Source organism: Canis lupus, chromosome 29, assembly GCF_011100685.1.
Source record: "Canis lupus familiaris isolate Mischka breed German Shepherd chromosome 29, alternate assembly UU_Cfam_GSD_1.0, whole genome shotgun sequence".
Classification (NCBI taxonomy): Eukaryota; Metazoa; Chordata; class Mammalia; order Carnivora; family Canidae; genus Canis; species Canis lupus.
Genome location: NC_049250.1, coordinates 41,566,276 through 41,592,001, shown reverse-complemented (window position 1 = coordinate 41,592,001; position 25,726 = coordinate 41,566,276).

Below are 25,726 nucleotides of genomic sequence, written 5' to 3'. Positions count from 1 at the left end.
AAAAAATAAGAGACATGTTAGACACAGAGAAATAATTATAGGAATGTCAGATGACTTCTTTTCTGCAACTTTGGTGGCCAGAAGACAGTGGGAGATTACCCTAAATGTGCTACAGGGAGCAAAAGACAACTGTCAACCCATAATTCAATATCTAGTAAAACTGCCTTTGAAAAATGTGAATGAAATAGACATTTTCAGACAAGCAAAGGCTGAGAGAATTCATTGCCAGCAGTCATGCACTATAGAAAACACTAAAAGATGTTCTACAGATTGAAGGGAAATGATATCTGAAACTGAATCTGTAGGCAAGAATAAAGAACACCAGGAATGGTAAATACATGTATCTTATTTAAAAATTTTTTCCTTTCTTTTAATTTTAATACTTTTAATACTTGATTGCTTAAAGCCAAAGTAATTCTATTTTTAGTTTGGAGTTTATAATGTATGCATAAGTATATTCCTTGAGAGCAATAGCAAAAAAGAATGAAGGAGGCATAGAAAATGGAATTATACTGAAGGTTCTTAGATTTTATGAAGAACTATAATATTAGTTCAAATTAGAAATTGATAAGATAAGGAAGCATATTGTGATCTGAAGGTGGCCAACGCAGGGTATGCCTGAGGCTGATGTGTTTCCTGGGATAGTCATCCTATCTCATATGTGAGGCAGATTAAAAAAAAAACATGGCAAGATGATAGGATTAAATCCAATTATAGCAATACTTACATTAAATTCTAATGGACTACACACACCAATTAAAAGCAGAAGTCAGTCTGGATTAAAAAAGTAAGGCTGAACTATAGGCATTTTATAAGAAATGCACTCTTATATATAAAAGCTCAAATAGGTTGTAAGTAAAAGAATAGAATAAATATACCCCAGCCTAAGAAACTTGGTGTAGGGCCACCTGGGGGGCTCAGCGGTTGAGCAGCTGCCCTCGGCTCAGGGTGTGACCCCAGGGTCCTGGGATCGAGTCCCGAGTCGGGCTTCCCGCAGGGAGCCTGCTTCTCTCTCTGCCTGGGTCTCTGCCTCTCTCTGTGGGTCTCATGAATAAATAAAGTCTTTAAAAAAAAAAAAAGAAAGAAACGTGGTGTAGCTCTATTAATATCAAAGTGGACTTTAGACAAAGTTACGAAAGACTAAAAAAGATGTCGTAATATTAAAGTGTCAATTCCTCAAGAATAAATAAATATATGCAAACTAATAACAGAACTTCAAAAGACACAAAGCAAAAGCTGACAGAACTTACGGGAGACAATCATAGTTGGATATTTTAACACTCCTTTCTTAGTAATTGAGTTAATTCATAGATTTAAAAATCAGGAAGGATATAGAGGACATAAACAGAACTACCGATCAGCTTAATCTTACTGGCATTTCCAGAACACTACACCCACCAACTGCAAGAACATACATTCTTTCCAAGTGCACGTGGGACATGGCCAAGGGACACCACACACCACCAAGACACGCTGTGAACAGGGTCATAAAATAAGTTTCTATAAATTTCAGATTTAGATCTTACAGAATATGTTTTCTGTCTACAGAAGAAACTAACTAAAAACAAATAACAAATTAGAAAGTAATAGTAATAAGATACTTAGAAAAGGCCTAGACATTTGGAAATTAAATAATATACTTTTTGAGGACCCCTGGATCAAAGAAGGAATCATAAGGTATTTAATAAAGATTCTTAATTGAATTAAAATGAAAATAATGTGTGAAGTTTGTGAAATATAACTGAATCAGTATTTGGAGAGAAATGTCTTTAAAGACCATACTGGAAACAAAAGCTTAACACCAACTCCTTAAATCTCCAACTTAAAAAGGTATAAAAGGTAAGCAAAATAAACTCAAATAGATAGAAAGAAGGCAATAGTAAAATCAAGATTAATAATATAGAAAATAGACAAACAGTGAGAAAACTAACAAGGTAAAAAGTCAGTTCTTTGAAAAGATTAATGAAAGTATTAACCCCTTAGCAAGATTGATTAAGAAAAAGAGTAGCCCCATAGGCAAAAATGAAAAACTCAAGAAACTGTGCATGTTGTTGCTGCTGATTAGAGTGAAATATGCACCAGTGTTTGGTTGGATATAAAGATAAAAGCCTAGGAAGTCATTTACTGATTTTTGAGAAAGACATTTAAGTGTTTTCTCATTTGCCCATTTCTCCAAATGGAAGTAAAAATCAAACACTAAAAAGAGACAAAGTTGAGGAAGGTAGATAAAAACACCATTAAGTAGTCTAGGATCTCTGGATTGAAACTCGTAAGATAGTTTGTAATCCTTGAAAAATTATAAATGCACAAATAAAACCAATTATGAAATCACTAGTTGTATATTCACTCTCTTTGGGAGGCTTACGGAGACCTCATATCTACAAAATCTGATTAATCATACTCCTTAGCCCACGAGCATGATCATCCTGGTCTGGGAATAGCTCTCTTTTCATTCTTTCACTTATTTGTTCATTTGTTTCTGTTTAGTTATTTAACAAAAACCTACGATGCTACCATCCAATCTAAGAACACTGGTCCCCAAGATTGACCGTACTGATGCGTTATCAACCTCAACTCCAGAAATATCCAGTATCCTGAATTTTGTTTTTATTAGTTTCATATATGCGTGAACATATATAAATATATAAAATATATATATAAATATATATATCTTGGACATGGTTTTCTCACTTGATGTTATGTTGCTAAAATTCATCCATATTGTGGGTTAATTATAGTTCGCTCAGTCTTTTGAGTTATTATGCACAGAATAACTTATCTATTCTGCTAATGTAAACATTTGGGGGGTTTTGGTACTCTTAAAAAGGAGAAAGTTTGGGTGCTACACAAGTGTATGTCTGGGAATAGAGTCGCCAGGTCATGAGATAGGACCTTACAAGATAATCCCAAATTATTTTCCCAAACAGATGTAGCTTTTACACTCCTACCCGAAATGTACAAGTTGACGCATCTTTTCCAATGTTTGGTATTGTCATACTTCATAATTTTTGTTGATTAAACGGGCGTAGAACTGGCACTTCCTGGTCTTGATTTGCACTTTCCTTCTTACTGCTAAGCTTGAGCGTCTGTCTCTTCAAATGTTTTTTGGCGATGTATGCTCCCTCTTCCATGAAATGCCTCTTCATTTCTCTTGCCTATTATTTTATCGGATTATTTATCTTTTTCTTTTATGGAAAGAGTTCTTTAATGCTCTAAAAACAATATTGTCAGTTATGCGTGTTACAAAAAACTTCTCTACCTGAGGTGGCTTATCTTTTTTAATTTTGAAGGTCTCTTTTGATGAGCAGTTCTTCGTTTTAACGTACTTGAATTTCCCAAGCTTTTATTTTACAGCCCGCTCCTTCTGATGTATTGTTTAAAAGATCCACGGTCGGAAAGATACTCACCTACAGAGCTCTAAAAGTTTTAAAGTTTTGCGTTTGACATATAAACTTTTAATGCATGTAAAATTGATTTTTGTGTTGGTATGAGGTAGGGATCCTATTTCTTTTGTGTCCCCTGCCCCCCATTGTAGATAACTGTGTCTGTCTTTACTATCTTTAGGCAGGAAGAATGACCGAGAAGCCTAGGAAGACAATCTCTGAACATATATTTTTCTCACTGGAGTCCAGGGGAAGAAGGCCACATCCCCGTTTGTGAGAACACAAATCCAACGTACTGCTCCGGGATTTATCATCAGATTGCAGGAATGGGAAGAGCCTTCAGAGTTATATAATCCGTCACTCAGCGTCCAGGGATGTTTCAGCTAAACCACTCAGGACAAATAAATATCTGACTCATTTTAAGATATCTCTGGGAAAAGATTTCTCATTCCAGCCCTCGATTGTTTTTGTTAGAAAGTTTCCCTCTGCCTAGCCAGAGAATCACGCTCATTTCCTTTATATCAGCCCCTCCTAGGAAATCATTCACTGTAATAATAATTTGCACATGGATCACAAATCTCCCCAAAGATCATAAACTCAAATTAGTTTAAATTAGTGTTGCAGATCAAGGTTTTGAACCTGAGTCCATAAACCGTTTTACCAGCCTGTAAAGCATTTGCCTATCTTTTGGACCATATCATAGCCCTGACGGGGTAATGCCAGGGGTCATTAGGAGCAGAGAGAATACTGGCGGTTCTTTTTCTCAGTTGAAAAATTATTGCATTAATTTAATTTAAGTTTAACTCAATCTATTTTTAGCCCTGATGAGCCTAGGGGAGGGAATAAATATATGGATGGAGTTAGGAATCGTGATCGTTTTGAAGGGTAACAACAGCAGCAACAGACAATGAATGGATTACAAATTATGAATTCCATTCTCAGGTTTTTTTTAACTTCTTTAGGTAACAGGGAAGCAAGAAACAAAAATAACTAAATAGGCAGTAATTCTATTTTAGCTCATTACAAGCTGAAGATAGACCACCAAGAAAGCCCTTCCTGTAAGATCATGCTCTTAGATATTTTATCTAGTAATAAAAGTGATAATCGCCTTCATATTTGTAAAGAATTAGGATAAAAAAATTAGCCAGGAAAGCTAACCAAACTCGGGATTTCTGAGAAAGACCATAAATTATTTCATCTCTTCCTACTATATTCTTCTCCTCTGGTGAACTTTTCTCCTTGATACCTCTCAACATGGTTGCTTTTACCATTCTCACCATGGATCCTTGGTCACAGGCTTAAAGGATACTTGTTTTTTAAGGCCAGGGTTTGAGTTCTGTTTCTCCTGTACGGCTTCTGTGCTCTCAGGGTAAGTATCCAAGAGGTGAGTCGTGAAGGTTCACATCGGTGTTAGGTGGACGTTGCTGATGAGGGCTTTCTCGCTTTTATGGACCATAGGAACCAGCAATGTGCATTTAGGGGTGGGGACAGAGAAAAGACCTATAAGCATTTAATGTCTTTTCAGCTAGAACAATCTCTTGTATAATAATGTTGCTAATAACAATCTAAATGAAGGCTTCCTTGAGACCAGTGCTGAAACTATTCAAATGTTGTAATAGACGTTAAAACTCTTAAGCTGGAGGCTGCATTCTCTGAGAATTAGTAAACGCACTGGAAGTTACATTTGTATTCATTTTATGTTCAAAGACGTGTACTCACAACTTTTTCCCCCCATTAAATTGGAAGCTATACAGACTCTTTGGGTTCAGATCAAAGACTTACTGCTTTCTTGCATTGCCTCTGCCATGAATGTGATGAGTTTTTAACAAATCACTCCATTTTTCATCTGTTTTCATTACTATATTAAATGGAGATGACCAGCACATTTTACAAGGCTTTTGTTGGAAATAAAAATAGTTCGGTATGATTAACTACTACATGCTGTATTTACTAGCACAATTCCTCATTTCCCCTTGAAGTAATTTGTAAGGCATCCGGATTCTGGTCTATCTCCATTCTTGGTTTAGAACTAAAAAGGGTAAAACAGAAAATTATAGAAAAGACCATACAAAAATCCCAAAGCACATATTACCGTATATTTTTAAGAAAGAAATGAGAGGAAGGAGTAAAAGTATCTTTCCTGTTCTTTCCTTAAGTTTCAACTTAAACCCTAAGCAAGCAAAAATCAAAGAATTACATTGGAGAGTCTCAATGTGAAAGGGTCAAGACACTTATGCCAGTGTGTTTCTAGCGAGAAGACGACAGAGGGGAAAAGTGAGGAGAACCTTCTCTTTAGCTCTTCCCAGACCTCCTTTCTCTTGTGTAGGCACCTATGGTCCAGGGGGAGGATGTGGAGCCTTTCAGCAGCTATGGGGTGACCAGCCTCTGTAGGCCAGTCACCCAGCAGGGCCAGAGGGGCCCATTCCCTCACTGAGTAAACTTAGAGGGGGTTCCCATGTCTGATTTGGTTCGTTCAGTTTCTGGCAACTGTTCAGCAAAGCTAAGAAGGCCGTGGGTAAGAAAGAAGGAAAGGCAAAGGCAGACGGGTGATAGAGAGTCACTATTACCATTGTTCTTGTCCTATTCAGTAGCAAATGACTGGTCATTGTGGGATGCTCCTTTCATTGAACACTTTCACATCCTGGGAAGACACTGTCTAGATTAATAGGTTTCCCCTGCCATCCAAAGCTAGAACATTCCTATGAAGCCTTTCATAAGCCGAAATGGCATAAAGTGAAGAAGCAATTATCATCAATTTATATGGAAAATTTTTTTGGCATTTCAGGCCCGAAAAATAACCTCTCGTAGGCTCTTCTGATACATTAAGACACATCTCGCTAATGGATGCACAAAATAAATCAAGATAAAGCACAGATGCTCACAAACACAGTTCAAAACCATGTCGGCTTAATGCTGAGTGTAGTTCCTGGGGACGGAGCTTGGTGTGACCCTCTCACCGCTCAGGGCGTGTGCCACCCTTCTAAGGGCTCACTGCGAAACAAGTGCTCAGTGCTATTTTTGCTTTTCACCTTTTTTAATCAAGGCAAAAATCTTCTTTGGATTTCTTTTAGTTAGCAAAAACAAGTACCAAAGTAGGTCTTTAATAAAAGCGCAGTGATCATAACAAGATCGTTGGAAAAGCTGTATCATCTGCACCCCCAGGGAACATATAGTGACTGCCTTTATATATACATATATATAAATACATATATATATACACATATTTTTTTAATTAGAGTTTGATTTGCCAACATATAGTATAACACCCAGTGCTCATCCCGCCAAGTACCTCAAGTGCCTGTCACCCAGTCACCCCATCCCCCCCGCCCACCTCCCCTTCTACTACCTAGAGTTAGGTTCCTCATGGATTGTCTCCCTCTTTAATTTTTCCCACTCATTTTCCCTATAATCCCTTTCACTATTTCTTATCTTCCCTGTATGACTGAAACCATATGATGATTGTCCTTCTCTCATTGACACTTCACTCAGCATAATCCCCTCCAGGTCCATCCATGTCAGAGCACATGGTGGGTATTTGTCATTTCTAATGGCTGAGGAATATTCCATTGTATACATAGACCACATCTGCTTTATCCATTCATCTTTCGATGGACACCGAGGCTCCTTCCACAGTTTGGCTATTGTGGACATTGCTGCTAGAAACATCAGGGGTGCAGGTGTCCCGGCGTTTCATTACATCTGTATCTTTGGGGTAAATCCCCAACAGTGCAACTGCTGGGTCCTAGGGCAGGTCTATTTTTAACACTTTGAGGAACCTCCTACACAGTTTTCCAGAGTGGCTGCACCAGTTCACATTCCCACCAACAGTGCAGGAGGGTTCCCTTTTCTCCGCATCCTCTCCAACATTTGTGGTTTCCTGCCTTGTTAATTTTCCCCATTCTCACTGGTGTGAGGTGGGATCTCATTGTGTCTTTGATATGTATTTCCCTGGTGGCAAGTGATGCGGAGCATTTTCTCATGTGCTTGTTGTTGGTGTGTAGGTTTTCTATGGTGAAATTTCTGTTCATGTCTTCTGCCCATTTCATGATTGGATTGTTTGTTTCTTGGGTGTTGAGTTTGAGAAGTTCTTTATAGATCTTGGATACTAGTCCTTGGTCTGATATTTCATTTGCAAATACCTTCTCCCATTCTGTAGGTTGTCTTCGAGTTTTGTTGACTGTTTTCCTTCATTGTGCAGAAGCTTTTTATCTGGATGAAGTCTCAATAGTTCACTTTTGCTTTTATTTCCCTTGCCTTCATAGATGTATCTTGCAAGAAGTTGCTGTGGCTGAGGTCAAAGAGGTCGCTGTGTCTTTTCCTCTAGGATTTTGATGGAATCTTATCTCACATTTAGATCCTCCATCCATTTTGAGTTTATCTTTGTGTATGGTACAAGAGAGTGGTCTAGTTTCATTCTCCTGCATGTGGATGTCCAATGTTCCCAGCACCATTTATTGAAGAGACTGTCTTTTTTCCAGTGGATTGTCTTTCCTGCTTTGTCGAATATTAGTTGACCATACTGTTGAGGGCCCATTTCTGGATTCTCTATTCTGTTTCATTGATCTATGTGTCTGTTTTTGTGCCAGTACCACACCGTCTTGATGACCACAGCTTTGTAGTACAACTTGAAATCTGGCATTGTGATGCCCCCGGTTCTGGTTTTCTTTTTTCAATATTCCCCTGGCTATTTGGGGGTCTTTCCTGATTCCACACAAATCTTAAGATTATTTGTTTCAACTCTGTGAAAAAACTTCATGGTATTTTGATAGGGATTGCATTGGACGTGTAAATTGCCAAGGGTAACATAGACATTTTCACAATGTTAATTCTTCCAATCCATGAGCATGGAATATTTTTACATCTCATTGTGTCTTCCTCAATTTCTTTCAGAAGTGTTCTGTAGTTTTTAAGATATAGAGTCAATGAAATAGAGACTAGAAGAACTGTAGAACAGGTCAACAAAACCAGGAGTTGGTTCTTTGTAAGAATTAATAAGATAGGTAAACCCCTAGCCAGCCTTATTAAAAAGAAAAGAGAAAAGACTCAAATTGATAAAATCATCAGTGAAAGGGGAGAGATCACAACCTATACCAAGGAAACACAAACTATTTTAAAAACACAAACTATTTTAAAAACTTATTATGAGCAGCGATACGCCAATCTAGAAGAAATGGACGCATTTGTGGAAAACCAAAAACTACCAAAACTGCAACAGGAAGAAATAGAAAATCTGAACAGCCCAATAACCAGGGAGAAAATTGAAGCAGTCATCAAACACCTCCCAAGACACAAAAGTCCAGGGCCAGATGGCTTCCCAGGGGAATTCTATCAAACGTTAAGAGAAGAAATAATACCTATTCTACCAAAGCTGTTCTGCAGGATAGAAAGGGATGGAGTACTTCCAAACTCATTTTATGAGGCCATCATTACCTTGATTCCAAAACCAGACAAAGACCCCACCAAAAAGGAGAATTGCAGACCAATATCCCTGATGAACATGGATGCAAAAGTTCTCAACAAGATACTAGCCAATAGGCTCCAACAGTACATTAAGGAGATTATTCACCGTGACCAAGTGGGATTTATCCCCCGGATGCAAGGCTGGTTCAACACTTGTAAAGCAATCAATGTGATTGATCATATCAACAAGAGAAAAAAAAAGAAGCATATGATCCTCTCAATAGATGCAGAGAAAGCATTTGACAAAATACAGCATCCTCTTCAAATGCTGGGAGCCTTTCCCCTAAGATCAGGAACAAGACAGGGATGTCCACTCTCACCACTGCTATTCAACATAGTAGAGAAGTCCTAGCTTTAGCAATCAGACAACAAAAAGAAGTAAATTGGCAAAGAAGAAGTCAAACTCTCCCTCTTCACAGATGACATGATACTATACATAGAAAACCCAAAAGACTCCACCCCAAGATTGCCAGAACTCATACAGCAATTCGGCAGTGTGGCAGGATACAAATCAATGCCCAGAAATCAGTGGCATTTCTGTATGCTAACAATGAGACTAAAGAAGGAGAAATTAAGGAGTCAATCCCATTTACAGTTGCACCCAAAAGCATAAGATACCTAGGAATAAACCTAACCAAAGAGTGACTGCCTTTTTCAGTAAATCTGTATGATATTCTTACAACTACCAGAAAAGCTTGTCAATGGCCATAGTTTGGTTTTGTTTTGTTTTTTTAAGGTATGTTCAAGAAGCATTTGTATGAATGATGTGGGAGAGAAGGGTTTAAATGGGGGCAGGAGTTATCTTGCCTAGTGAGGAAAGCCAGGAAGGAACATAAACATGTAAACTACAGAAAATGTAATGAAGTAAAATCATAAAGTACTGAGACACTGTGGCAATAAATGCTTATATATTAAGCAGTATATCACCTAAAAGGAAAATAAAACAAAAAGATAATAGTATGAATTGCTGAGATGTCTCAAATTTAATGATTTATTTGGTCTTTTTTCTTTTTCTTTTTTTTAAATCTATTCAGGAGAAACTACAAACATAATTTTACATGTCTTAGACATTTTTTATTTGGTTTCTAGATGCAACAAAAATTTGAGCTCTTAAGTATTACTTTTAACACCTAGGACATAAGGAGGCCTTAAGGGGTAGAAGTGTTACTGTTTTTGAGAGAAAAAAATGGACTTTGTGACAACTAAGGTTGAGTTGAAAATAGCATTATGCATTGTGTGTGCACAATGACATCTGAAGGTGGCTGATAGAACAAAGCTCAGTCTGAAAGTACCTCGGGGGATTAAGTACGTACAAAGCCGGTGTTGGCTCAGGCCCTTCCCAGAGCTCTCCTTCCCCTGCAATCCCATAGCTCTTTGTCACCATCTTCTGGGTCACTGTCATGTGCCGTAAACAGCCCCTACTGAGTTCTTGAGGCCTTAGATCACATGTTAGGTTAAGCTCCCTAGAAACGGAGCCCACAACCGAACTTTGCACTCAAGTGATGTATTGAAGGCCTTCTCTCAGGAGGTATCTGTTCCATAGGAAGGGAAGGGATGGGGAAGGGCAAGAATGTGGCTCCCACCTGATCCTCTCAAACTCTGGAGCATAAATTATCATCCAGAGCTTGAGTCTGTAGAGTCTCCCGTAACTCTGTAGAGTCTGTCAAGGGAGACTTTTATACCCTTCCGCAGGGTTCCTCCTTGAATGAGGACATCTTAACCCTGGCCAAGGTGGTTTCCACTGCCCCAGGGTAATCCTCTGGACAAGGTTGCAGGGTTGAGTCTTCAGCCAAAGCACCAGCAGAAGCTGGGAGGACGAGCACCCCAACCAACAGATAAAAGCAATTCCAAGGGATCTGGGTGAGGCATGAACAACTTCTGTTTCAGACCGGCATGGGAATCAGCATCATGTTTCTAGATTTAGGGAGTATTCTGGAACAGAGTAAACCGAAACAGAAGCAGAGCTGGGCCAGCCTGTGGTTACAGTGAGGGCCTACTTGGCAGAAAACGGCATGGACCAATTAAGGCCTAGAGCCAGAATATAAATAATGAGAGTAACCATGTTAATAGTTAATACTTCATATAGTGTTTACTGCCTACCAGACACTGTTCTAAACTCTTCACTTAAGTGAATATATTCATTCCTCACAATAACCCAGTGACGTACGTATTGATCTTATTCTTAACTTATAGATGAGGACAGTAACTTACAGAGGAGGAAGTAGCCATTCACCGACAGGTTACATAACTTCACTGAGGTTACAGGTAAGCAGACGACTGAGCTGAATTTCAAACCCAGGGGGTGTCTCTGCTCTGTGTCCCTGTGTCACTATTGTCTACCGAACACAGAACTTCAATGCCATTGCCAGCAAAGTGGGGGATGGGGGGTGGCGCGTGTATTCTTTCTTATTGCTTCTGTAACAAATCACCACAAACTTAGTGGTTTAAAGCACAAACTTGTGACTTTAGAGTTCTTGAGGTCGGAAGTCTGAATGGGTTTCTCTGGGCTAACCTTTAGGTGTTAGCTTGGCAGGTTCCTTCTGGAGGCTCCAGGGGATAATCTGTTTCCTTCCTTTTCCAGCTTTTAGAAACCTGCCACATTCTGTGGTTCATGGCCCTTGACCTCTTCGGAGCCATCAGTGTAGGATCTGCAAATCTCTCTCTGACTTTGACTCTCCAGCCTCCCTCTTTCACCTAGAAGGACCTCAGGGGTTGTATGAGGCCACCCAGATAATCCAGGATAATTTCCCCACCTCAAGTTTCTTAATCTAATACCCTTAGCAAAGTCCCTTTGCCATATAAAGTAGCATAGTGCTAGGTTCTGAGGATTAGGATGTGGACATCTTTGAGGGACCATATTCTGCTTACCACAGGTGGAAAGGTGCTGCTATCTCAGATTTTGGCCACCTAACCAGCAGAAGGGAGGTTCAAAATATATCTTAATTATTGAAGAATAAAATCACATTTCTTCCAAAGATGAGTCTATAACCTGAATTCATATTTGGTACTAGAGCGACTATATGTATCTTATAACCCACATTCATTCATTTATTCACTTAATAAACATTTATTTACCACTTGCCATGGACTATTCCAGAGAGAGTAATGATTTTCTATTATATTTTAGCCATTTTACATTTTGCGGTAAACTCGTTGGAGTCTAGGCTACCCCCAACTAAAGCACCTCGGTCTGAGAATGCATCTTCAGGCGTGGGCACGAGAAGGTAGGTTACTCAGAGTCAAGGTCATGCAAAGTCTAGAAGATTCCTTCTTATTTGGGTTATATCATTTGTAATTTTTTGAAACTGTGGTAAGATACACGCAACACGTTTACCATCTTCACCCTCTTTATGTGTACAGTTCAGTAGTGTTGGGTACACTCAAGTGGTTGTGAAACAGATTTCCAGAACTTTCTCATCTTGTGAAACAAATTCTGTACCTATTAAAGAAAAACTCTCCATTTCCTCCTTCCCTCCACCCCCGCCCCTGGCAACCACATTTCTATATTCTGATTCAGTGAATTGTACTCCCCTCGATACCTCATACAGGTAGAATCATACAGCATTTGTCTTTATGTGACTGGCTTGTTTCACTTAACATAATGTCCTTCAGGGTCATCCATGTTGTAGCAGGTGTCAAAATGTCCTTCCCTTTTAAGGCAAAATAATATCCTATTGTACATAGAGACCACATTTCATTCATCTGTTTCTCTGCCGAAGGACATGTGAGTTGCTTATCTGTAATTCCGCAGCTAACATAGTTCAACTCTTATTTCCCCACCTCCTACTGACCCCTCCCTACCAACTGCATCCTAACTCTGAAATTCAACTACTTAGAGAACAGATTAAATAGAATACATACAGTTGCAAAATAAAGTAAGAAAAAAAGCACTTCGAGGATTCACTAGTACATTTCCCCCCATATTTTGGTGTCCCATGCATTAAAAACAAACCTACAAAAAAAAGTCAAAAATATAAGTAATGAAGGGCATTACTCTAAGATGGAAAGCCTGGATTTGACATCAGAACACCCAAAATTATATTTATTACTCTGAAATTTTTTATTTGCCTCATGCTGAAGACCAGAAGAGAATTTTATAGCTCTGTTGTGATTACACATAGCTTTTTGGTCTATTATCTAAAATAGAAGGCCTATAATTTACATGTCCTATCTTCAGAAAAAGATGTTTTTCAGCTTTACATTAAGACAGAAGAAGACTGTTCCAAAAGCCCATTTAGGTCAGAAGTTAGAGTTGTTTTATCAACTCAACAATTAATAAAGCTTGGATTTTTAGTCTAATTTTTTTAAACACTGACTAAACAGTAGAGCTACTGTTGATACCTTTCCTACAGCAACGTTGGCAAATGCTCACGGGGTTGTGCGAACAAATATATTCACCGGCTTATTGTTTGTATAAACACAATAGACCTGTACTAAACATCCCCAAACTAGGAGAATGGTCATATATGGATCCCGGTACATCTTTTTTTTTTTTTTTTTTATTGGTGTTCAATTTACTAACATACAGAATAACACCCAGTGCCCGTCACCCATTCACTCCCACCCCCCGCCCTCCTCCCCTTCTACCACCCCTAGTTCGTTTCCCAGAGTTAGCAGTCTTTACGTTCCGTCTCCCTTTCTGATATTTCCCCGGTACATCTTTACAACAGAATACGTATGTCTGGTTAAAGTAACGTAGCAGGGGATCCTTGGGTGGTTCAGCGGTTCAGCGCCTGCCTCTGGCCCAGGGTGCAATCCTGGAGTCCCGGGATCGAGTCCCACGTCGGGCTCCCTGCATGGAGCCTGCTTCTCCCTCTGCCTGGGTCTCTGCCTCTCTCTATGTCTATCATGAATAAATAAACAAAAATAAAAATAAATAAAAATAAAGTAACGTAGCAGATTCCAACATCCTTAACTAGACAGGAGTCGAGACCTACTGTGATCGTAGGTAAAAGCAAGCCACGGATTCGTGCAGATAGTACGCGGTTATTCAATGCCCCTCTGCTGAGGGCACATACATCCAGGGCTCCGAAGCATTAGTGAGTTCACTAGGTATTTTTCTGCTATGATGAAATAAGCAGGAATAACCTCCAAGAGTAAGTCTCCGAGACAAAATCCTTTACTTCCATAAGCCCCTGGTGAAATCGTGGACTTGATCCCGCCGCTCCGGTACACTTATGTCCCTTTGCCCATCTCCACGGGATGCCTCGGTGGGCCTCATACAGACCCACTGTATTTGGGCAGAGGATACAATACTTATCCGTCCTGCAGTCCGCGCTCCTAAGATCCTGACTGAACTATTACTAACCTGAATGAGCTCGTCTGTATCAGCCCAACAAGTCTTGGCCAAGGACCGTCACTGTCCATAAAGGGGTCTCCTTTCAGCGTGTGTCTGGAAGCATTCTCGTCTTACGGCATAAACGCCAGATCACAACCACTGTCGGTCCAGGGTGCGGGGAGAGCGGAGTTTGTATCCTGAGTTCCGAGTCCTGTGACCTGGCTTGAAAGCCCAAATCCATCATTTGCTCTTAGCTCTGTAATCTAGCACAAATTACGCACTTTTTCTGGTTAGAATTCCTTCAATTGTAAATTGAGGATAATATGTACTCTTAAAAGATCATGGGAGGGATTATCAATGAAATGATATAAAGCACTTAGCCCAGCGCAGGGCCTACAGGGTACCCCCCGCCAACTGGTAGAGGTATGGCCGTCTAGTAAGTGAGTGGCTCCACATTGCGAGTCTGGGTCACTCTCAGTAATGCGTAGGTTGGTCGCATCTCATTGTACCCCTCGTCTCCCTGAAGATGGGACCCTGTCTCCTACTGATTTGTTTTTCCCCTCATTGCTAAGGTTCCCAGCTTTTTCGAGGAATCTTTCCCATCTTCTTGGAAAGACCGTGGCCTGGACCATGCACCTGCCTCCTGGGTGGGACACCGTGGCCAGCAGGACAACATAGAGGGTGAGGCTACGCTCCCCGGACCCCCCGCGTTTCTCCCTGATGCTCATCGTGCAGCCTGGGCACGTTGTTTACTCCAACAAGCCTCAGCTGCCTGCTGCGTAAGCGACTAGTGGAAGTCCTACCCCGTAGGGTCGTGCGAGGCCTCGGCGACTTGGCGGAGTCCTGTGGGCGGCGGGCGCTCACCCAGGGTAACCAGCACCCCGGTCCTCCCCACGCTGCTCCCCCTCACCTGAGGCTGCAGAGCTCACCTGCAGCCCTCACCCTTCCCGGAGATGGCCGCCCCATGCACCGGAGCCGCGGCAGGCGTGCAAGAGCGCACAGACGGAAGGAGTGAGCTCCTGGGGTGCTGCTCCCTGGGCGGCCAAAGACACACGCACGCAGACCGAGGGGAGCCGCGGGGCGAGGTGGCCAATGTCCGCGAGGAGGGTTCGAGCAAGGGTGAGTTGAGCGGGCATCAGTGCGCACTGGCCCGAGAGGCCGACCCCGATCACGCTTCTCCAGGGCACCTTGTGGGGCCGGGGAGGCACTTGACCTTCACGCCTCCCGGGTCCAGCTGATGCAAGGGCCTCGAGGCCAAGTGGGAAGAGAACGAGAAGGACATCAGGACGTGGGAGATGTTCTGCACCAGGCAGGGCTCTGTGGTTACCCTCGGGCTCCCGGGCAGGCGGGGGCTGCTTCGCCCAGGCCCAAGGCAAGCCTTCATGTGTGCATTCATTCATTCATTCATTCTTCCAACTGTGTGTGAACCTTCTCCGTGTCGATCCCTCGCTAGCGTGGGTGGTTGGGCTCCTGCGTAAACATGCATATGCCTCGCGTGTTCCGCGTTCGCAGACACTCAAAACCTTCTATCAACTGTTTACTTCTTGGAAGGTTTGTGTATCTTCTATGTTCCCATATTATGATGCTAAGTTCAGACTTTCATGTATGGGGAAGAGAGCCCGTGATCTGAGTCAGAAAACTTAGACTTCCGTCACGCTTCTGCCGAGGATGTCACTCTGACTCTCTAGGCCACACGTCCCTCATATGTGAACGCGGGATGATAACCCTGGCCCTCACGGATTCACTTCAGGATCAGAAGGGAGCACGTTCTTAAAAAAAAAAAAAGAGAGAGAATTATGTATATTTAAGCTGATGCTATCATTGCTATTACCAAAGAGAAATTTCATATTCACAACCGTTTCTCTTCTTGAAGAATAGAGAGAGGAGTGAAAAATCAGTGGAAAGACTTGTTGACTTGCCAGTTGCTGGTCAGTACACACGTTTAAGATACAGCAAAGATATCTTGCCTAAATTGGAGTGCTCTAAAATGTTCAAGGGGCTACACGGAGAATATCAAAGCGCAGTGGAGGTTTGGACAGTCGACATCGACATCGCACAGAGGCCACATCACTGCTGGCACTTTAATGTTAAATGGGAGCATTGATTCAAGAGGCTCTAAATGTGGTGTTTTAATAGAGCAGGAGACAGCTGGCCTCTGTTAACCAGACAGGAGGACGTGAGTGGATGGTAGCTTTGATCTCTGAAGAAATTTATACAAAGGGATAAGGAAGAAGGGGAAGAGGCAACAGTATTGAGGAAAGAAACATCAATTAATAAGGAGCCAGGGCAAGAAAAAGACTCAGTCCAGTCCCCTGTCTGTGTCCAGAGAAATGGATCTAAATGTCATCAGAAAAGCACTTCTACTGAGCTTTGTTCATATTTGGGATCTTGCCCACGTGGAACCTTTCTATAAATTTCTAACTCTATTTACCTTGAGATCTTCATGGTTGAGCAAGGGAGGGTTCAGATTATTTTACTCATTTGTAATATTATAATTAGATTTAACCTATGGGATGAAGTTTGCATTGGGGGAAATTCTGAGAGTTAGGATCAGATCATTCTGGGTTTTAACTCCTCTGCAGCATTGACATCAAGGCCAAAACCGCCCCAGGCTGCTCCCAGACAAAGGCCAGGCCCGGAGGTCGGGTGCCAGAGCCCAAGGCGGGACTCCTCTAATGGGAAAGTTTTGCTCTGGAGCCCCCCAAAAGCCTGGCTGAGGTTTTCCCCATGCTGTGCTTCAGTCTGGATCTCGTCCTTCTCAAGCCCCCTGCCTTCCCCCCTCCTCGCGCGGCGTCAGACCAGATCCACCCTGACATCTGCATCTGAGAACCCGAAGTGCCGCACATCCTCAAAGGTTTGTTGTGAAGGTTAAATGAGAAAATCCATGTAAGGTGCTTTGCAGGGCGCTGGACTCCTAGCGAAAACTCACGGAAAACCGGTTGGTGAAATTTCAAGAAAAAAGAACAAAGTCGCAGGAACCACTCTACTTGATTTCAAGACTTACACAGGGTCACACTTGTCAAGACAGTGGAGGTATTGGTGAGGGATATAGATGCCTAGATCAATACAGAACGGAATGGGGAGGGCAGAAATAGAGCCACACAAATACAGAAGCCAATTGATTTTCGACAAAGGTGCAAAGCACCTCAATGGAGAAAGAACAGTCTTTTCAACAAATGGTGAGGGGACAACTGGACACCCACGGGCAAAAAAAATGAACCTCGGCCTAACGTCACGCCTTACACAAAACTGAACTCAAGATAGATCATAGATCTTTACGTAAAACCTACAACTATGAAACTTTTACATGAAAACGTGGAGTTAGCTCTTAGACGTGGCACAAAAGCACGATTCGTAAAAGAATACAGTCGTAAGTTAGATATTTTGTGAAAATATGTTAAATATTTTGTGAAATAAACACACTGTTAGGAGAATGAAAAGACAAGCGACAGACTGGGGGGAAAAGTCTTAACAAATATTCCATAAATGAGTTCTACCCAGAATATATAAAAACCTGCAAAATTTACTAGTAAAAAAAAAAAAAAAAACCAATTAAATCACAGACAAAAGGCAAACACACACCTCACCCAAGAGGATATAATGATAGCAAACAAGCACGGGAAAAGACGTTCGACATCAGTGATCATCAGGGAAATTCAAATTGAGGTCACAATGAGACACCATTACACATGGTTAAAATAAAAAATATTGACAATACCGAGTGCTGATAAGAATGCAAATTAACCGGAACTCTCATACACGCCGAGGGGAGCAGGCGCAGCACAGTCGCTCCGGGGCTTTCCTATAAAAGAGACTTGCCTCCCACTCCCGGGTGTTTACCCTGGACGAACACTTGCATCTGTACGAAAATCTGTGCGCAGACATCGAGGGTGCCCTAGCGTTAATTACCAAAAATTGGAGACAACCGAAATGTTCTCCGGCAAAGATGCACAAACCGCGGTACGTGCGTCCACCGGGCGCTACTCAGCAGCGTGAGGGAGCAAACTAGTAACGCGTAGAACAACTTGGGTGAATCTCGGCGGCATCGTGCTATGGGAAAGAGGTCGGTCTCGAGATCACGGACGCTATGGCTCCGTGTACGGGACAGTCTCTCTGATAAAAAAAAAAAAAACAAAAACAAAAACAAAAAAACAACCTGTAGGTAGTGATACAGGGCTGGCCAGGGACGGGGCAGGGGGCTGAGCGTGACTACACATCAGGAGCAGGTGAGGGTTTTCCAGGGTCGGTAGAATTGTTCGTATCCCTTTTTTTTTTTTTTAAGATTTTATTTATTCATTCATGAGAAACAGAGAGAGAGGCAGAGACACAGGAAGAGGGAGAAGCAGGGAGCCCGACGCAAGACTCGATCCCGGGACCCCAGGGTCACGGCCTGAGCCAAAGGCAGACGCTCAACCACTGAGTCCCCGGGTGCTTCCCACTCCTCCTTTTAAAAGATTTTTGTTCATTTTATTTTCAATCTCTTCACTCATTGTTGTTTCATTGGCTGGTTTCTGAAATACTATCCCTCCAAATGAAACACTGTGCTAAGGTTAGCTCAGTCGTTTACTGTCCTGCGTCCCAGTGGCGGTGGCAGCGGCAAAGCTAGACTCATTTCGCACCTGACAATCCCGCAACCACTGATACCAGATGACAATTCTTACCATTTATACGGTGACACCGTTTACAAAATGTCTTTTGACACGTTATTGATCCCCGTAACCCTCAGTGGAAATCATATATTATTCTAACTTTTCGGGTACAGAATCTGAGAAGCAAAGTAGCAAGTAGCCAGCCTAAGATAACAGCTCGTAGGGATTAAAGTCAGGGCTCAAACCAACTGACTGTGAAATGTATATCACAGTTCCTTCTTTTACACCAATGGGATTACAAGCAAACTTAAAAATTAGGACTCTGGGGCGCCCGGGGGGGCGGGGGGGCAGGCTCAGCGGTTGAGCATCTGCCCGTGGCTCAGGGCGTGACCCCCGGGTCCCGGAATCGAGTCCCACGTCAGGCTCCCTGCATGGAGCCTGCTTCTCCCTCTGCCTCTCTCTGTGTCTCTCATGAATAAATAAATTAAATCTTAAAAAAATTAAGACTCTATTTTCAAGCAACATGTTAATAAAACTCCAGTCGATAAGCAGATATGAACAGAGCTGCTCCGGGTGAAGGGCAGGGTCGGCCTCTAGGATCCCGCTCGGAGGGGCAGACTGTGAAAGCCTCCACCCTGCTCACGATTAGACACCAAAGCCCCGACGAAGGACCACTGGGCACGTGGTTTCTTCTCGCCAGAAGTGAAGGCCATCCGTCGGCCCTTCATTAGGTCCGCAAACCCGTCACGGCTCACTCATGGTTTCTCCTTCGGCACACTGGGGGAGAACCCATTTTTCCTGCTATTTTTAGTCTAAAATTGGAAAGACGGCGGGGGGGGGGGGGCACCCTGCATCTCGATAGGCTGCCACCTCCACTCCTCTTTGTTAATTTGTGAGGTCGTCTCCTGGTTGTACTAAAGAACAGAGACAAGGGTAATCTTGGCCGATGCTCATTGTAATCCTAAGGTTTCCCAGTTTTGTTTTTTTCAGAGATTCTTTGCATGTTCTTGAAAGAAAGGATGCTTAGCAAGGAGACAAAGTTGAGAAGGATGAGAGCTTCAAGCTGGGCAACGATATGGTGGTCCCATGTCTGGTCCCCGGGAATTCATTAACAAGCCACATTTCATTTTTTTTTTAATGTGACATTGGCGGCTTTTCTTTCTGTTTTTCGTTTTTTTAGAGAGTGAGAGTGTGCGCACATGCGTGGGGGCAGGGGAGCAGAGGGAGGGGGAGAGAGGATCTTAAGCAGCACAGAGCCCGATGCAGGGCTCGAACTTACAACCCTGAGATCATGACCTGGCCGGAAATCAAGAGTCCGATGCTTGACCAGCTGGGCCACCCAGGCGCCCCCACGTTGGTGGCTTTCTGCCGCACGGCCAAGTGAGCAGCATCTCGACACAAGAGTGGCACAGATTAAATGTCTTAAAATGTTACAGTGCTATTATTTATAAGTTTTAGATTTAAAATTCAATCTCGTTTTAATTTCCTGGAGAAAAGGACTCAGGGGCCTCCACAGCTCACTAGACTAGCCTAGATACAGCCGTCCCTGAAGGAGGATCCAGAGAACAGGAGGTTTGCTGAGACTAAACCCCAGCTCCTGTGCTCACTCTGCCCCTCTCCACCCCCAAAGGCGCACCGAGGGCCCCGCGTGTGAGCCTGCCCAGCCGCCTCCGGGCATACACGGCAGCGCCAGTCTGTGATTTCTGCGACTCTGTGTTCTGGCCACGGGGCCACCCTGGTACCTGTTCCAGCATCGACAGGAGCCTCAGAGAGTACTTGACCACCTTCCACTGTTGGGCCAGGTCGGGCCCTTCATGGTACAACCTATATGATTTTTGTCAGAACTTGCAAGTTCTATCTTTTATGTTCTTATCTTTCATATTTCATATTTTCTATCTCTGCCCAGTATCGCATTCTGGGGAATTTAGTCTCAGCAAACCTCCCGTTCTCTGGATCCTCCTTCAGGAACGGCTGTATCTAGGCTTGTTTAGTCTTTTATAGCATCTACCGTTGGATTCCTCCCTGGCCCCTCGACATAATGACTAGCTACTCTCCACCTTAATAAAGACAAAGCATATGGACGTGTCTACTAAACATGTATTTAGTATTTCAAGACAGAAAAAAAGTCGTAGGGTGACGATCTTGCTAATCATCCAATGAAAACGTTTTAGAGCAACCATATAATAGTCTCTTCTTTCTTCTCCCATTTTCGAGACTAATCAGTGCTAGTCGACGCTTGCTAGGAGGCATGAGGGTAGATATTTTCATATATTGTAGGGTCAGGACCAATTGGTTCAGTATCATGAAGTAACTTGGAAAATACACATCAAGAAAAGGTACCCAGTAGTTTAATGTCTCTCGTGAAACGTAGAGACCATAGCAATGCCTTGGAAATCACGTTAATTTGAGAATAAAATATGAATTTTATATGAAGTATGAATTATTCCTGTGGAGTATAAGCTGGAGCAAAATGAGGACAGTATTTGGTTTGAGGTGGTACGACAACTTTCTACTTTTCCTTTTTATACACTTCCTTGCACGAGCCTTCTTTTTTTTAATTGAGTTAGATTCGCAGAGCATAGAATTAACCGTTTTTAAAGTGTGCAATTCAGTGGTGTTAAGTACATTTGCAATACGAGGCATCTAAGCCTATATGTAGTGTAAAGCATTGCATCACCACCCCAAAAGGAAGCCCTGTCGTCCCCCCTCCTCCTCCCGTCGCCCGGCAACCACTGGCGTGCTCCCTGTCTCTCTATAGTCACCCTTCTGGATATTTCACATCAATGGGATCGTCCAACACGTGCCCCTTTGTGTCTGGCTTTTCACTTCATACACCACCTTCCAAGCTGCCCCGTGTCACAGTTCGGATCAGTGCTTCAGTCTTTCTGTGGCCGAAGAGTATTCCATGGTGTGAGTGGCAACCCATGGACGGACAGTTGGGTGGTTCCTCTCCTTTGGCCACGGGAGGCGGCGCTTCTACAAACTCTCGTATGCAAGTTTTTGTTAAAACCTCTTCTCAATTCTCTGGGGCGTGGACCTAGGAAGGTTGTCCTCCAGCCAGGCCTAGCTACTCGGCAAAGGCATATTCATTCATCTCTCTCTGAGTTGGGGTGCAGCGTGTCGGATGGGACGGAGCACGTGGAAGGAGCCCCCCGGGGTGTGCGAGCCCTGGTCCGACGGAGCAGGTATTTCCAGGTCACTGGTCCTCCCCAAGCAGGCGGGGGCCAAGGGGTACCACTCCACCCGAGAGGCGCTGGAGCACTGAGACGATCTGGGGGCGGCGCCGTGATAGGAGGCCCAAGAATCTCTGAATGAGGCCTAGGAAAAGAGAGGTCTGTGGGTCTTTAGGGGTCAGACAGGAGGTTTCTATCTCCCTCGTAGGGCAGCCTGAGGCCACATCCAGAGGCGGGGAAAGGCTGAGAAGAGGGTGTCGCACTGGCCCCGATGCCAGCAGCCTCCTCGCCCGCTCAGGGCTCAGAGCTGGCTTAGCGGATTGACGGTTACCTGGGCAACAGATGTTGTGTGGTTCTCATCGATAGTTCTGCTCCGTGTGTGACAACTTGGTCAGGACCACTGGGCTTTGCAATGTTCTTCCGAAACAGTTGGGAGGCTCTTATCTGGGATTTGCTTCCAGTTTCATTACAGAAAGCCGATCTCAAAATTACACACATGGCCTGAACGCACCTCTACTTCTGTTTCCTGCAAGAAGAATAAAAATCATAAAAAAAAGATTACAAATGGAGAAAACAACTCCCCGGATGCAATGGCTAGAAACTCATTTACATATTATTTCTTGCGTGTCATATATTTAAGCCCACAGGAGCCCCGTGGAAGGATGTTGCAAAGATACTGCAGCCAGGAAAGGAACCCAACTACCTGAGAAATAGTCGTTCCTCTTAATAGGATGTGGAGATTAATCCCAAGTGGGCATCGGGCATCAGCCAAGTGCTCAGAAACCGTTGAGGCAGAAAACGTTGCCGGGTTTTAATCAAAGTTCTGGCTGGGTCGGGGTGACGTTCCAGGTGAGTTCAGCCGCACGTCGATGCTGCAGCCCGCGTTGGGCGGCCTTTAACATTTTCCTTAACCAGATTGTGCTTTAATTAAGGGAAGCAAAAGCAAGCAGCTGGTGCGAATCTGTTCGGCTGTTGAGTTTTCAATGCCAAGGCCCAATTTGGGGCGCTTCTTAGTGAGCCTTCAGTATCGTCCTGGAGTCTGAATTTGGGGGTAAGTCAGCAGGTGTTCGCCAGCAGCTAATGGTGAGATTTCAACAGAAGAACCCCCCACCCCCCACCCCAACACGCACACATAAATACACCCAAAAAACCCATCCTGACCTTGAACACAGGTCTTATCCCTCTGGTGAACCTCAACGTTTCAGCAGGATTTTGAGGTTAATAACTCCCCATCCCCACCAAGCTCTCGACTGGGAATCTGAGAAAATTCAGATCATGCTTCCTGAACCTCTGGCTCTGTGAGATTCTTGTAGAAACCCCCGCGGCCGCTCCAGCGCTGTCCTTTTCGTCTGTGTGATCACCCTGGCCGTGGAGTGCTGGATGGAGGAGGACTTGAAGGCCACTTCAGGTTCAGCAGCGATCAACGCCGTGGGCCCGCCTCAGACGTGGGAAGGGATTTCCACCCCTGCCCTCCGCCCGACTTCCCTCCGATGGATTCCCTCCCCTTGGGAAGGTGACCCCCTTGGCCTGGGGTCCCATCCTCCAGCCGCCCACCCAGGCCTGCCTGGCTCCTCAGCACTGGGGTGGACTGGAATGGTTTGGGGCTCACGCTGACCTGGATCCAAACCCCAGATCCAACCATCATTAGTTCTGTGCCTTTGCTGAGAGAATTAATCGAAAAAAACCCAAGTAGCCAACCCAGGAGAGGACCCGGCTTTAGTGGGTGCTCTGTAAGTTAGACTTCCCTGACTCGGTGTGAGCCTCTGGAAACTCTTTCTGGCTCTTTCACCCCCCGTGGCCTCCCAGAGCCCCCAGTACGTCTTTTGTCCACGTTCCCGGGACTGACATTCCCATGTCGCCCGTTAGCCTGGGCCTCCCGGGCAATACCCTTGCCCAGCCCAGTGCGCTGAGCCGGGCTCCTTCCCGTCGGCCTGACGGGGGAGGTGGAAGGCCGTGCTAGGCGCTCCCGGGGCCCTGAGAGGGGAGCCCGAGCTGCGTCGGCTCGGATGTCCAAAGGGCCCTGGTCCTTTCCAGGCCATCACACCTCAAGGGAGCTCTTCAGAGCCGCGAGGCCAAGTGCAGGTGGCTCTGGGCTGAGCCTCGGGGACGGAGGACGTTCAGGGCCACTGGGCTCCGGGACCCTGAACCCCGAACCCCTGGGGCAGAGGCCCAGCTTCCTGCAGCTGCTCCCCAGCCGTGCAATCCCCCCTTAACCCTGGACCCTCCAGGTTGCACTTTCAGGGCCTCGCTCGGCAGTGGGTGACCCTCTAAAGGACGCGAGTCACTCTCTGTGCCAGACTTGAGGGCGGGGAGCCCCCTAACCGACGCCCCGACCCCTCTGCACTGTGTCCCCCCATCCGGCCCCCGCTCGCCCCCGGTGCCAGGAGATGTCTCAGTATAAAACCTGACTCTTCTACGGGATTGGTCTTGGCTGGGGAGAGGCTGCCCTCTGGGGTGGGTGCCCCACAAACGCGGGCGAACAGGCCCCCCGCTTGGGACGGTGGGGGCCCGGAGAGATGGCGTCCCTGGCTGCCCGTGGGGACCGGCCTGGGGCTGGGGAGAAGGGGCTCCGGGCCCCAGGTGTGGAGGCGCACCTGCTGAAGGGCGGCCCAGAGGAGAGGTGTGGGGCGTGGGCCACAGCCGTTGGGAGCCACACGCGGGTGTGATGAGCCGTGAGCAAGGCTGGGCCCTCGGGGGAGACAGGAAGAGGAGCCCTCTCTGGGCTTCGGGGGCCTGGGGGCCCGTATCGAGTTAAAAAGCAAAACAACCCAAAAAGCGAAGGCCCTTATATTTTACCTGCCGAGAAAACGCCTCCCTTCCCCTTGCCATGGGCCACCCACCTGAAGCTTCCCCGCAGGTGACGTGCTGGCCGGCGGCGCCCGGGCTCCCAACTCATTTAATTCCCAAGTATTATCATTTCACCATTTCACGGCCACAGAAACGGGGCGAACGGGGCGAGGGGGGGAAGGGGGGCCTGCGTCCTCACCACGGGGCCGTGGGCTCCCCGGGCCTGCCCGCCGCGGCCGTAATTAGCTCGGGGCCTGCAAGGGCCGAGCTCGGGCTTGACGGCTGATGGCAGGGGAGGGAGGGGGTCTGCTCCTTACCTCCCGCCAGGTGTTCTGCAAACACCTCCCAGAGCTGGGCCCTCGGTTACCAAGGAGACCGGGTGGGGATGGGTCGGGGCCAGTCGGCGGCTCCACCGGGAAACTGGGCTTCCTGTGAAGGGTCAGAGCTCGCTTCTCTGCATCACGGAAGCACCCATTCGAAAGTCTGTTAGTCAATCAACTGGGCTCACGTGTTCCTCTAAGCGCTGCACCTGCCCCCCCTTCCCTCCCCCGGCTTTCTATGCACAGACGTTGGCTTTCACACCCCGATGTGCTGAAAGGGTCAAGTCCCACACTGGCTGCCTCATCAGAAGGGTGAATGCGGCGTGATTAGGTATTTGATGTGCTCAGACCCACTTTTTTCCCGTGAAAGCTTTGGAGGTTTCTGGGCAGAGCCTAGAGTAACAGGGATGTTAGAGCTGTCAGGGCTTTAGGGATCAAAGTCCAGGGTCATCTTTTTTTTTTAATAGATAATAGAGGCCAGATCACCGGGCCTGCATCCATGCAGCTAACAAACAGCAGAACCAGGACAAGACATCCCATCTGCCATCAACAGGCCCCAGAGACTTGAATTTACGTTTGTTCAAAACTCTTCCAGAATTTATCTTGGCTTCATCAGTAAAGCCTGGGAACTGAAAATGGGGTTGGAAAGGAGAGAAGGATGTGCTATGAAGGCATTAACATCTCTACAGTCAAACCTAAGTGAAAAATGGAACGACTTTCTGGCCAATTTTATCAA